General features: G+C 45.4%; 1 protein-coding gene across 2 annotated transcripts in view; it reads right to left on the bottom strand.

Annotated features, from left to right (window-relative positions):
- Window positions 1-12,188, bottom strand: part of LOC102459924 (uncharacterized) — a 121,507-nt gene extending 109,319 nt beyond the window's left edge. For both annotated transcript variants that reach the window (XR_012904552.1, XR_012904558.1), the window contains exon 1: window positions 11,596-12,188. The gene's annotated coding sequence lies outside the window, so the exon portion shown is untranslated. The remainder of the gene's footprint in view (window positions 1-11,595) is intronic.
- Between the last annotated feature and the right edge of the window lie 65 nt (window positions 12,189-12,253).

Raw genomic sequence — 12,253 nt, 5'->3', positions numbered from 1 at the left:
CCTGAGCAAGTGTCTCCAAGTATCAACGCTAATGTTGCACTTCTTTAAGTTACCCGTTAGCAAGTCCTTATAACGCTTCTGTTGTCCTCCCATATTATGGTATCCTGCTTTCAGCTGAGAAAACAGGACCTGTTTTGGGAGGCGATGGGCTGGCATCTAAACAGTGAGACAACTCCAACGAAGTTGCTGACGGATGATCATTGCCTCGATAGTGGTGGTCTGTGCCTCTTCCAGAACACTGATGTTAGTGCAACTGTCTTCCCATTTGATCGTCAAGATCTTGCGGAGGCAGCATTGGTGACAACTCTCGAAGACTTTTAAGTGATGTCTGTAGGTTGTCCAGGTTTCAGACCCATACAATAATACTGATAGACAAGAAGCTTGGTAGCTGTTCAAATGTGCTCTTCAAAAACTCTGTGCCATAAACAGACAAAGCTGCACTGGCACAGCACAGACTATGTTGGATTTCTACATCAATATCTGCCTTGTATGGAAGACAACTTCCAAGGTAGAAAAAATGATCAACACACTCTGCTGATTTTAATAGATGGGGCATATTTATGGTGACCATATTTTCTGAACCAAAATTAGGGACACATTAGCCATACCCCCTGACCTGTTAACTACACCCCTGACCTCCATTAGCCACACCTCTGGAGGTAACGCTCTCGGGGTCAAGATGGACACATGACCAGAAGTAAAAGGTGTCATGTGGCCCCCTCCCCTTTAAGAACTTTTCCCACCATCCTCCTACCAATAAGGATGAGTTTGGCCCCCACCGAACCCCTCTCATGCAACTATCCTGCAATTGCATTAACCCAATTTGTGTCACAATAACTTGGGGAGGGCTGGGGGAAGTGTTCCCTCTAAGAGTTTCCTCCCATGAGTGGAATGAATTTTGTGTTGTGCACCAGCACTGAGTTCATGTGGCTTGTTTGGGTGTGCCACTGTGGCACCCAAATTATTAATAAATATCTTATAAACCTGTACTTTTTCCCCTCTGCTGCCCTGTCTCCTCCCCTTACTCCATCAGCTCCCCTGGTGCCTGCTGCTCTCCCATCCCTCACTCTCCTCTGCTATCCTGACTCCTGCCCTTCTCACTGCCCTCATAGGACATGCCCCCCTGCACCAGCCCTTCTTTCCCGCCCTCTGCTGAGGTTCAACAAGGACAAGTGTAGAGTCCTGCACTTGGCACAGAAGAATCCCAAGCATAGTTACAAGCTGGGGACCAACCAGTTAAGTAGTAGTTCTGCAGAAAGGGACCTGGGGGTTACAGTGGATGAGAAGCTGGATAGGAGTCAACAGTGTGCCCTTGTAGCCAAGAAGGCTAATGACATATTAGGTTGCATTAAGAGGAGCACTGCCAGCAGATCCAGAGATGTCATTATTCCCCTTTATTCGGCTTTGGTGAAGCCACATCTGGAGTATTGTATCCAGTTCTAGGCCCCCCACTACAAAAAGGATGTGGACACATTGGAGAGGGTCCAGCAGAGGGCAACCAAAATGATTAGGGGGCTGGAGCATATGACTTGAGAGGCTGAGGGACTTGGGTCTGTTTAGTCTGCAGAAGCAAAGCGTGAGGGGAGATTTGATAGCAGCCTTCAACTTCCTGAAGGGAGGTTCCAAAGAGGATGGAGAGAGGCTGTTCTCAGTAGTGACAGATGGCAGAACAAGGAGCAATGGGCTCAAGTTGTGGTGGGAGAGGTCCAGGTTGGATATTAGGGAAAACTATTTCACTAGGAGGGTGCTGAAGCACTGGAATGGGTTACCTAGGGAAGTAGCTGAGTCTCCATCCCTAGAGGTGTTTAATTCTCGGCTTGACAAAGCCCTGGCTGGGTTGATTTAGTTGAAATTGGTCCTGCCTAGAGCAGGGGGCTGGACTTGATGACCTTCTGAGGTCTCTTCCAGTTCTATGATCCATGGAGAGGAGTCATCGGACACGGACACACCCTATCTGAATTTCTTAACACAAAGGAACAGGCCTAGTCCTGAGGCTCTCGAACTGTCCAGATTACTGCACCTCTTTCAGGAGTCTGAAGCCCAAGTGCCAGGTGTTGATGCATACAACTTAGCCTCCCAGCCCCCCTGAGGCATGTGGCCCCAGGCAACTGCCCTGCATGCCAGCCCTGCACTTGTCAATCTCTCCCTACTGTCCCATGTCCCCCAGGTTGAGAAGCACTGAACTACTTGACAAATTCCCTTAAAGGCCTCTCTCTTCCTTCCTCCCCCCCCCCCCCCCCCACATCCTCCTCCTGTTCTGCAATGTGATTTGTCCTTTTCATATTTGTTCATTTTTTTTAATTGTATCCTTTGGTATATATGGTTGTGACTACTTTCTTCCACTATTTGATCTGAGGAAGTGGGTCTGGCCCACGAAAGCTCATCATCTAATAAACCATCTTGTTAGTCTTTAAAGTGCTACATTGTCCTGCATTTTGCTTCAGCTACCCCAGACTAACACGGCTACATTTCTATCACTATTCTACATGCAAGGCACTACATTTAGCCGTTTGGAATGGAAATCCATCAACCATACGAAGAAACTCGCACAGATACAGACAGACATCTTTCTATCCAAGTGCAAGAAGATGGACATCATACCCAAAGGACTGAAAGTGAACAATCCAGTAAGATCAACATACTGCACTGACTACAGTGAAAGACTCTGCCTCACACTATCCAAAAAATTAAGAAATCACCTGATAAGTATTTTATACAAGAAACAGAAAACCATCAAGAATGACATTTCTAACTTAGATCATCTCATCTCAAGACAAACATCCACACCAACTGACACCTTGCAAGACTTTTGTTCCACCAGACAAGAAATCTACTATACACACTTCTATTCCCTACAACAAAGAAAAGACAATAAATTTTCTAACCTGCTCCATACCACTGGCTACAACAGCAACTGCCTCAACCCACCGGATAATATTGTTAACCTCTCCAGCTACAAACTCAATCCAGCAGAAGAGTCTGTCTTGTCCCGGGGTCTCTCTTTCTGCCCCACGTCCCCCACAAACTGGATACAATTTTGTGGTGACCTTGAGGCTTTTTTTCACCGCCTCCGTCTCAGAGAATATTTCCAAACCACCAATGAACACCAGTCTGACCTACCAGATCCCCCCTATTAACACCAAAGGAAAAATAATTCTATATGGACTCCCCCTGACAGTCGGAATTACAATCTGGATTTCTATATACACAGCTTCCGCAACAACGCACAGACTGACATTATTCGCAAACGACAACAAGCGACACACAATCTTAGCCGCGCTGAACACCATGCCATCCAGAGTCTCAAAAACAACCTGGACATTGTAATCAAACCAGCTGACAAAGGGGGTGCTGTGGTCATTATGAATAAGGCCGACTATAACCAGGAGGCAACCAGACAACTCTCGAACACCACATTTTACAAACCTCTCCCCTCTGATCCCACCTTGGAATACCAAAAGAAACTACACTGTCTCCTTAAAAGCCTCCCCACAGCTACTCGGGAACAAATCCATACAATCACCTTCTGACCCCCGACCAGGATTGTTCTATCTACTTCCCAAGATCCATAAACCTAGGCACCCCGGACGTCCCATCATCTCTGGTATTGGCACGCTCACTACTGGTCTATCCAGCTATGTAGACACTCTTCTCAAACCCTTCGTAACCAATACCCCCAGCTATCTCCGAGACACTACTGACTTCCTAAGGAAACTACAAAACATCGATAACCTCCCCAATAATACCATCCTTGCCACCATGGATGTAGAAGCTCTATATACCAACATCCCACATGAAGACGGATTACAAGCAATTAGAAACACTATCCCAGAGGACACTACTGCCAACCTGATAGCAGACCTATGTAACTTTGTTCTCACCCACAATTATTTCCAGTTTGAGAACAACTTATAACTCCAGATCAGCGGCACAGCCATGGGTACACGCATGGCCCCACAGTATGCTAACATCTTTATGGCTGACCTAGAACAACGTTTCCTCAACTCACGTCCCCTTTCACCCCTCCTCTACCTACGGTACATCGATGACATCTTTATGATCTGGACGCATGGCCAAGAAACACTGGAAATATTCCACAGAGATTTCAACAACCTACACCCCACCATCAACCTCAGCCTGGACCATTCTACACGAGAGATCCACTTCCTGGACACCACAGTACAAATCAACAATGGAAAATTAGACACCACTCTCTACAGAAAACCCACTGACTCATACAGTTACCTACATGCTTCCAGCTCCCATCCAGAACACACCACACGATCCATCGTCTATAGCCAAGCCCTTCGATACAACCGCATCTGCTCTAATCCCACTGACAGAGACCAGAAGCTTCAGGATCTCTACCAAGCATTTATAAACCTCAACTACCCACCCAGAGAAATAAAAAAGCAAATTGAAAGAGCCAGACGAATACCTAGAAACCATCTACTTCAAGACAGACCCAAGAAAACCAACAATAGAACACCACTTGTCATCACCTACAACCCCCAACTTAAACCTGTCCAACACATTATCAATAAACTACAGCCTATACTGGAACAGGATACCATACTCAAAGAGGCTCTGGGAGACAGACCCATAGTCTCCTATAGACAACCACCTAACCTCAAGATGATTCTTACCAACCACCACAGGACATACCACACTAATACCAACCCTGGTACCTTCCCTTGCAACAAACCCCGTTGCCAGCTTTGTCCACATATTCATTCTGCTGATACCATTATTGGACCTAACCAAGTGAGTTATAAGATCAAGAACACATATTCCTGCGCATCCAGAAATATAATCTATGCTATCATGTGCCGAAAGTGTCCGTCTGCTATGTACATTGGACAAACATTTCAGACACTTCGCCAAAGGATCAATGCCCACAAAACAGATATCAGACAAGATCACAAAGAAAAAACAGTTTCTTGCCATTTTAACCAGAAAGGACACTCTCTCAACGACTTAATCACCTGCATTCTGCTACAAAGACCTTTTACATCTGCACTTGAAAGGGAATCCTCTGAACTGTCATTCATGTTAAAATTCGACACTTTCCAAAAAGGACTCAACAAACACTTGAACTATCTCACCCATTACCAAGATAGTTTCCCCAATTATCACCTCAAATACCATTAACTCACAAACATCCCACTCTCCCTACCTCTAATATCAATTCACAGACACTTACCTTCCTTCCTTTCCCCCCCCCCCCCCCCGCATCCCCCTCCTGTTCTGCAATGTGATTTGTCCTTTTCATATTTGTTCATTTTTTTTTAATTGTATCCTTTGGTATATATGGTTGTGACTACTTTCTTCCACTATTTGATCTGAGGAAGTGGGTCTGGCCCACGAAAGCTCATCATCTAATAAACCATCTTGTTAGTCTTTAAAGTGCTACATTGTCCTGCATTTTGCTTCTCTTATACCAGACATCACTACAATATTCAGGTTTCTTTCAGTGGCAAAGTACCAGTTGCTTGTCCCAGGTTAATTGCACCTTAATGCTCACAGAGACAACACTTGTAGACAATCCTATACATCTAAAAATTTATTAACTAGGAAAAAGAAACGAGAGGTATTGACAAGATTTAAAGCAGGTAAATACACACACACCTTACAATTTAAGGTTCAAAAAGTAATAAGTGCTTCTGTAATAAACTTCCCAGGACAGCTAAGCCAGGCTAAACCTGGGAATCTCTTTCTTATGCCTAGAACACCTTGCCCTTGAGAGTCTAAACAACAGAGAGACAGAGTTTCTCCTTCTCAGAAATTTTTATTCCCTTTCTGCCTGTCTGATGCCAGCTCAGCTAAGGAAGGAAGTCACTTGCATGTTTCCTCTTCATGGGTGGGGAGAGTAATCAATGTCTTTTGTTCTTCTATGGTCCATAATAGTCTGTCTGGTGCCAATCAGGGCCTCCAGACTGCACCTAATCTTACTGTGGGGGACAGGATCTGGTTGTCAACCAGAAATCTCAGGTCAACTCAACTATCAGACAAATTAGATCATCAATACATAGGTACATTCAAGAACCTGAAGCAAATAAACCCAGTGAAGTTCAAACTTCCCTACTGTAGTCAATGAAAACCCATGCAGTATTCTATGTCTCCTTCCTAAAAACCATTGGTACAAACCATTTTCTGGTTGGTCCACCCAGACACTGCCACATATAAAATGATTCAGTTGGGGTTGGTCCTGCTTTGAGCTAGGGGTTGGACTTGATGACCTCCTGAGATCTCTTCCAACCCTAACCTATGATTGTATAATGGTCCAAAGACAGGAAGAATACCTACTAGACAGGAAGAACTAGAGGACACCAAATGAAGTTAATGGGTAGCAGATTTAAAACGAATAAAAGAAAGCTCTTCTTCACACAGCGTGTAGTCAACCTGTGGAACTCCTTGCCAGAGGAGGCTGTGAAGGCTAGGACTATAACAGAGTGTAAAGAGAAGCTAGATAATTTCATGGAGGTTAGGTCCATAAAAGGCTATTAGTCAAGGGATGGAAGTGGTGTCCCTGGCCTCTGTTTGTCAGAGGCTGGAGAAGGATGGCAGCTGGAGAAGGAGACAAATCGCTTGATCATTGTCTTCAGTCCACCCCCTCTGGGGCACCTGGTGCTGGCCCCAGCTAAGATGGACCTTTGGTCTGACCCAGTAGTGTCACTCTCATGTTCTTATGTTCTACTCCAATAGATTCTGGACCCCAAACAAGTGCAGGATAAACTTAATTGCCTAATGGATTAGAAAGGCTGTGGTCCTGACAACAAGCCATAGGAGCCAGCAGAAGATGTCCATGCAGCAGATCTACTGTGGGATTCCTGCCAAGCTCATTCTGAGAAGCCTGGGATGAGGGCACACTTGAGAGGGGAGAGGTAATGCCAAGATAAGCTCCTTCAGCAGCTAAGTCTGGGAAACTAAGCAGCTCAGTCCTCAGGCAAAATTAACAAGTTTAGCTGTGGTAGCACAGCCTAACAGCCTCAACCTCAACAGCACATCTCTGGCTGCTCAGTGCTTATGTCAACAGCTGCAGTCACTGCTATGCCTGCCTTATTCCCAGTCTTATCTCTATCCTGCTGCAGTCCCCATTCCCTGCTTATTCATGGCTCCAACTCTGATTCCTGGCAGCTGACTCCTGCCCCAACCACTAACCCATCCCAGTTGTGACACAAGCTTTTGTGGATCCTGTTCTTGGGGATTCAACGCCCCTCACATATTGTGTAGGGAGCCTGGGAAACTAATTCAGGGCTACAGATTCCCCAGGCTGGCAAGGAATCTAAATATTAGATGCTATAATACTCAGCCTAATTTAGTCTTTAGTGCAATTTTCAAAATTTCAGTGAGTGCCTAACCTCCCGTGGATTTGAAAAGTCCATTAGGCACAAGTCTATGATTTAGTCTGTCAGTGAGGAACATCTAGCTTTTTTGATTAGGTCTATCAGGTGGTCAAATAAAGTAATGAACCCTCACGGAGGTACACCTGCCCCACAATGAAAGCACTTTACAGGACCTAAGCCTGTGAACCACTTCTACAAGTTCTGTAAAACTAGAATGATACTGAAAAAACTTCAGAGGTGTAGCCAAGTTAGTCTATAACTGGAAAAACTTATAAAACAACAAATAGTCCTGTAGCACCTTAAAATTAACAAAACATGTATAGGGTATCATGAGCTTTCATGCACACAACCCACTTTTTCAGATGAACTGAGAAAACTGTTAGTTGTTGAGTGAATGATCAGCGATATCTAGTGGCCAAAAAAAAACTTTAAAAACTACTAGTCCTGTAGCATGAAGTTAAGGGATCCAAGGTACAAAAAACAGAGAAAGAGAGAGGACGGGGAAAGAAAGAGAAAGAAAAAATGGGGGGCGGGGGGAAATATGGTAGGTTAGAGTGTCCATGCTAAATGAGGCTCATAGAGTGGGTTCTAAATAGACCATTTAGCATGTAGCTCCCACAAATGTTATTAAGTCATTGTAGAGGGCAAGTTATGCCACCTCCATGAAAGGGATAGCGCTTGGGTTGATATAGTTAGGCCAATAAAGTGCCAGTGCAGACACTATGTGTTGCTTACATCAATTGCTGATGCCTGCCCAACAATGCCTCACACTGGTAGTTCAATCAGGGCAAGCAGTGTAGGGTGACACACACTCCACTGACACAAATAGCATAGGGTGGGATATGAAAAACATATTCAATTGCTACAGTGGCCCATGTAACTTAGGTCAACTAGGTACAAAAGCATAGTTTATTTGGTTTATTCCTGTGCCATATCCCAATAGAATTGGTGGGGTTGCAAAGTTGTAACTAACAGATACATTTGGCCCATTTTATTTACTTATTTCAGTTTCTATTTTAAAAGCACCTGCTACTTTAATCTCTTATTAGTAGATAGAGCAGTGACAGAACAAGCAGAACCCAAAAAGGGTGGCTGAAACCACTATCACCGCTGCTGCCTAGGAAGCATGAACAAGATTGTGGTCATAGGTAAAAAACTAACCCTCATAAACTATCAGACCAACCCGTTGGAGGAGCAAAATCAAATGGCAAAAATCTTTGCACCTAGCCTCGAAAAGGTCAATCCTAGGAATTGGCAGCAGGAATGTCTCAAAAGATCTTTACTGCTGCATGGCTATAGAATCGACTTGGACAACTGGGACCTACAGCAGAGCTCAAGAGACACTTCTTGTGCTTGGATTTTTCTGACTGGAAAACAAGCCCAAATTGCTATTGTTGCCAAGAAGAGAAATATGCATCACAGACCCTCATGTATCTCCAGTACACACAAATATACAGCACTAAATTCCTACCTTCCAACTCTTCGTGAGAAGGTCTGTGTTATTTTAAGAGAAGTTTTGGAAAAGATAGGAACAAAACCCTAAGAAGCTGGCTAAAAAAACCCAACAAAATACAGTTGTCTGGTAATTGTTTCTGAAGCCAAAAGCAATATATGTGGCAAATGTAAAGACTTAATCAAGTTGGAACTTGTATTTTTGCCACTCTAATGCTAAGTCAAGTTAATGCACTGTCATGTGTCTTCCACTGAGACACTTTTATAATGAACAAACATGAACAGCAGAATACACAAAATATTGCATCAAACCTGTCTCAAATTACTTACATCCGACCAGCAACTGCAAGATCAAACTGCAACTTGTAACAGCTCTTCATACCCCAGGCACAGGGTACACTGTTTCTTCTTAGATCCAATTAACCTATGACTCCCATATACTACTGTCATGGTATTTATCCAAAAACACTGTGTAAGATGTCATACGAAAACTAACAACAAGCTTTCATTAACATTATTGTAAAGTGTATGTGTTAATGATACATATAACATTATCAATTCCTTCTGAGTGATGTTACTGAACATGTTTAAGACCAGACAGCCTAGCCTCAGTAAAGGTTATAAGTAGGTCTGTCCTAGAGAAAGGAATGTAGGTTCTCTCAATTTACTTATTAGCATTAAACAAAGCTATCCAATTAAAGTAAGTGGGGGTTATCTTGAGCTGGAACTTGACAGCCAAAGAATGAACATGGCTCTTGCACCCCTGAGACAGGAGCCAATCTTCAGGAGGCTTTGCTAACCTGTGAAACAGACAACCCTTTTGTGGATATAAGGAACAGGGAGACTCCAGCCTTCTCTGTAGGTGACAAAGGAACCACGTGATTTGAACTCTGTGATGAGTCCTGGCCAGCCTGGCACCGGTGCAAAGGCTGTTAGAATATTGTATCCAGTTCCACAGTTCAAGAAGGATGTGGATAAATTAGAGAAGGTTCAAAGAAGAGAGAAGAATTTTAAAACAATTACAAACTGGTTTTATAGACTCAGAGCTCAAACTATTAAGACAGGTCTCAGTTTTCTCCATTGGGTATTTCTGTAGGCAGAGCTTGTGAGTTGTCAGAATTCTGAATCATGGTAAGCCACAAACACTGCACTTCACAGAGATACTGTTTAGCCCTGACAATAGGAGCAGCGCTGATATTCATAGCTGACAGAGGAGAAGTGGATCAATAAGATTTAACAGAACTCACCACCATTGAGCCAGGCAACTCAGACGGAAATAGCTGGCTTTATTCGCCAATACAAAGGAATACTGCACTGCTTTTCCAACTTCTTATGTAGGTGAAAGAACAATGAACAAATGGCAACACTCCTGCACAGAAGAATGTCCCCCATAAAACACCATTTCAGAGCCAGTATGTCCCTCCAATTCAAAGGAACTATAAAAGGGTCCAAGTTCCTGCTTAATTTTCTCCAATAGAAAGGTACCGTCACTTAAATACAGTATTAAAATGTTTTCACATGCCAGTTTTACCACCTACAAATCAGAGTACTATAACTAGAATATTAGAGGAAAGAGGTCTCTCCTCTCCTTTACCTGGTACACTGGAGAGCACTTTTTATAGAACCAATCTATTCCTCCTGTATGAGCCCATCAGATTTCCCCACTTGTGGGCCTTTCAAAGGAGGAGAGAAAAGCAATGATAAAACCCAAATCTGTGATTGTAAAACAGCAAATATGGACAGGAATGTGTATGTGTATAAGTGTCTGGGAAAGGGTGAGCATATCTAATGGCTTAACTCAATTTTTGTCACTCACTAGATTTCAAGTTCACAGGGTCACTTGAATCAGTGTGATGGAGATTCTACAGAAGTGTCCTAACTCATCACATACAGCAGGAAAGTATGAGAACTCTTCCATCAACAGTTACATTGTAGATTACTGGAAAGCAAGCTAGCTGCAGGGCAGTAGCACAGCACACTCCTATGCAAACTGGGAAGCACCCAGCTCTCAGGATAATTCAGTCACTTGGTCTCAAGCTGTGGCCTGGGATTCCAACAGACAATGCACTCAACCTCCCAAGAGAAATCTGGGCATTACTAACAGATTCCAGAGACAAGTGGGCCCAGAGAAGCACTGCCACAAAGTGCGTGTTGCTAAGGAAGACAAAAAACGTCTCTCCCCTTGTGTTCTGACTGGAACTTACATTTTACATCACATTTGGGTTACATCTTTAACTGCAAGACAACTTCTTCAACCTTCTCAAATCCTACCTGAGAGTTCATGGCTGCTCTACTCAACAGAAAAAGTACCCAACACTGTTTGTACAAATTTCGCAAAATTACAATTCCTTCCTGACAAAACCCTGTTTTTCAATGGAAGTTTCAGATTTAGAATGGCAAGTTTAAATATCTGAGCCTCTCTCCCACGCCCCCTGTGGCAAGCACATTCTGTCCCCCTTTGAGGCAGGGAAAAGGGTGTTACAGCTCTGCAGATGAGTGAGCCTGCCTTTAGCCTCAGGGCAGTGAAAACAGCTGCCCTTCCCTACAAGTCTGTCTGGCCTTGTGGCTAATTAGTATGACCACCCTCTTAACCTGTCTGTGTGGCCTGAGGAGACGAGACAACCATCCAGGGAGCTAATGCGTAAGGGAACCCAGGCCTTTACTGCTCCATCAGGTTGCAGTCGTGGGCCCTATCAGTGTGTGTGTGTACTCATCAGGAGTCGGAAGGGACCCAACTGAAGCACTTCCTCCTCTGTTATACAACTGCACCAATGGCTGGTCTCAGGCTGCGTCCTACCTTGTCTTCCAGGGGCAAGGTCCATGGTGCTCAGCCTGTGGAAGCTCCAACGGTTCCATCTCTTGGCGTCTGCCTAGGCCTTAGCACGGCTAGCCTCCATGGTGTGGGGCCAACGGCTCCTGGGCGGGGCCTGCAGTGTGCATCCGCTCCCTTCAGTGGTTCCAACTGACTAGCTGAGCTGCTCCCTTTCCCGCTGGCGCGCGCACGGCAGGGAGGGGGGGGCAGGTCTCCCTCTGCCCAGAGCAGGGACTAACGGCTCCTTGTCCAGTCCACCCGCCACACCCCACTGTACAATGGCGTCAGTCAGCCTGAGCTCTGCCGCTTTGCCTCCTCCCGCCTTGACACCCCTCAGCCGTGCGCGCGGGAACACGCCTCAGGCGCGGGGCGGCTCTAGCCGCGGGAGCGGGGAGCCCGAGCCGGGGCGCGGCCCTTAGGACACGGCGCGGGCCGAGGCCCATGGCCGCTCAGCTCTAACGGCCGCGCCGCGAGCCCCTGCCGCGCACACGCCGGCCAGAGGCGAGGCCCGCGGGCGGGGCACTCGAGAGAGCGGCAGGCAACGAGGCCAGGCCCAGAGCGCCGCACGAGCCACGCGGCCAAGGCGGGAATCCACCAACAGTCAGAAGCGAAGCCCCGCCCCTCGCCTGCCTGGCCACGTGGG

Source organism: Pelodiscus sinensis, chromosome 6, assembly GCF_049634645.1.
Source record: "Pelodiscus sinensis isolate JC-2024 chromosome 6, ASM4963464v1, whole genome shotgun sequence".
In the NCBI taxonomy this organism is placed as follows: domain Eukaryota; kingdom Metazoa; phylum Chordata; order Testudines; family Trionychidae; genus Pelodiscus; species Pelodiscus sinensis.
This window is presented reverse-complemented; position numbering and strand designations above follow the sequence as displayed.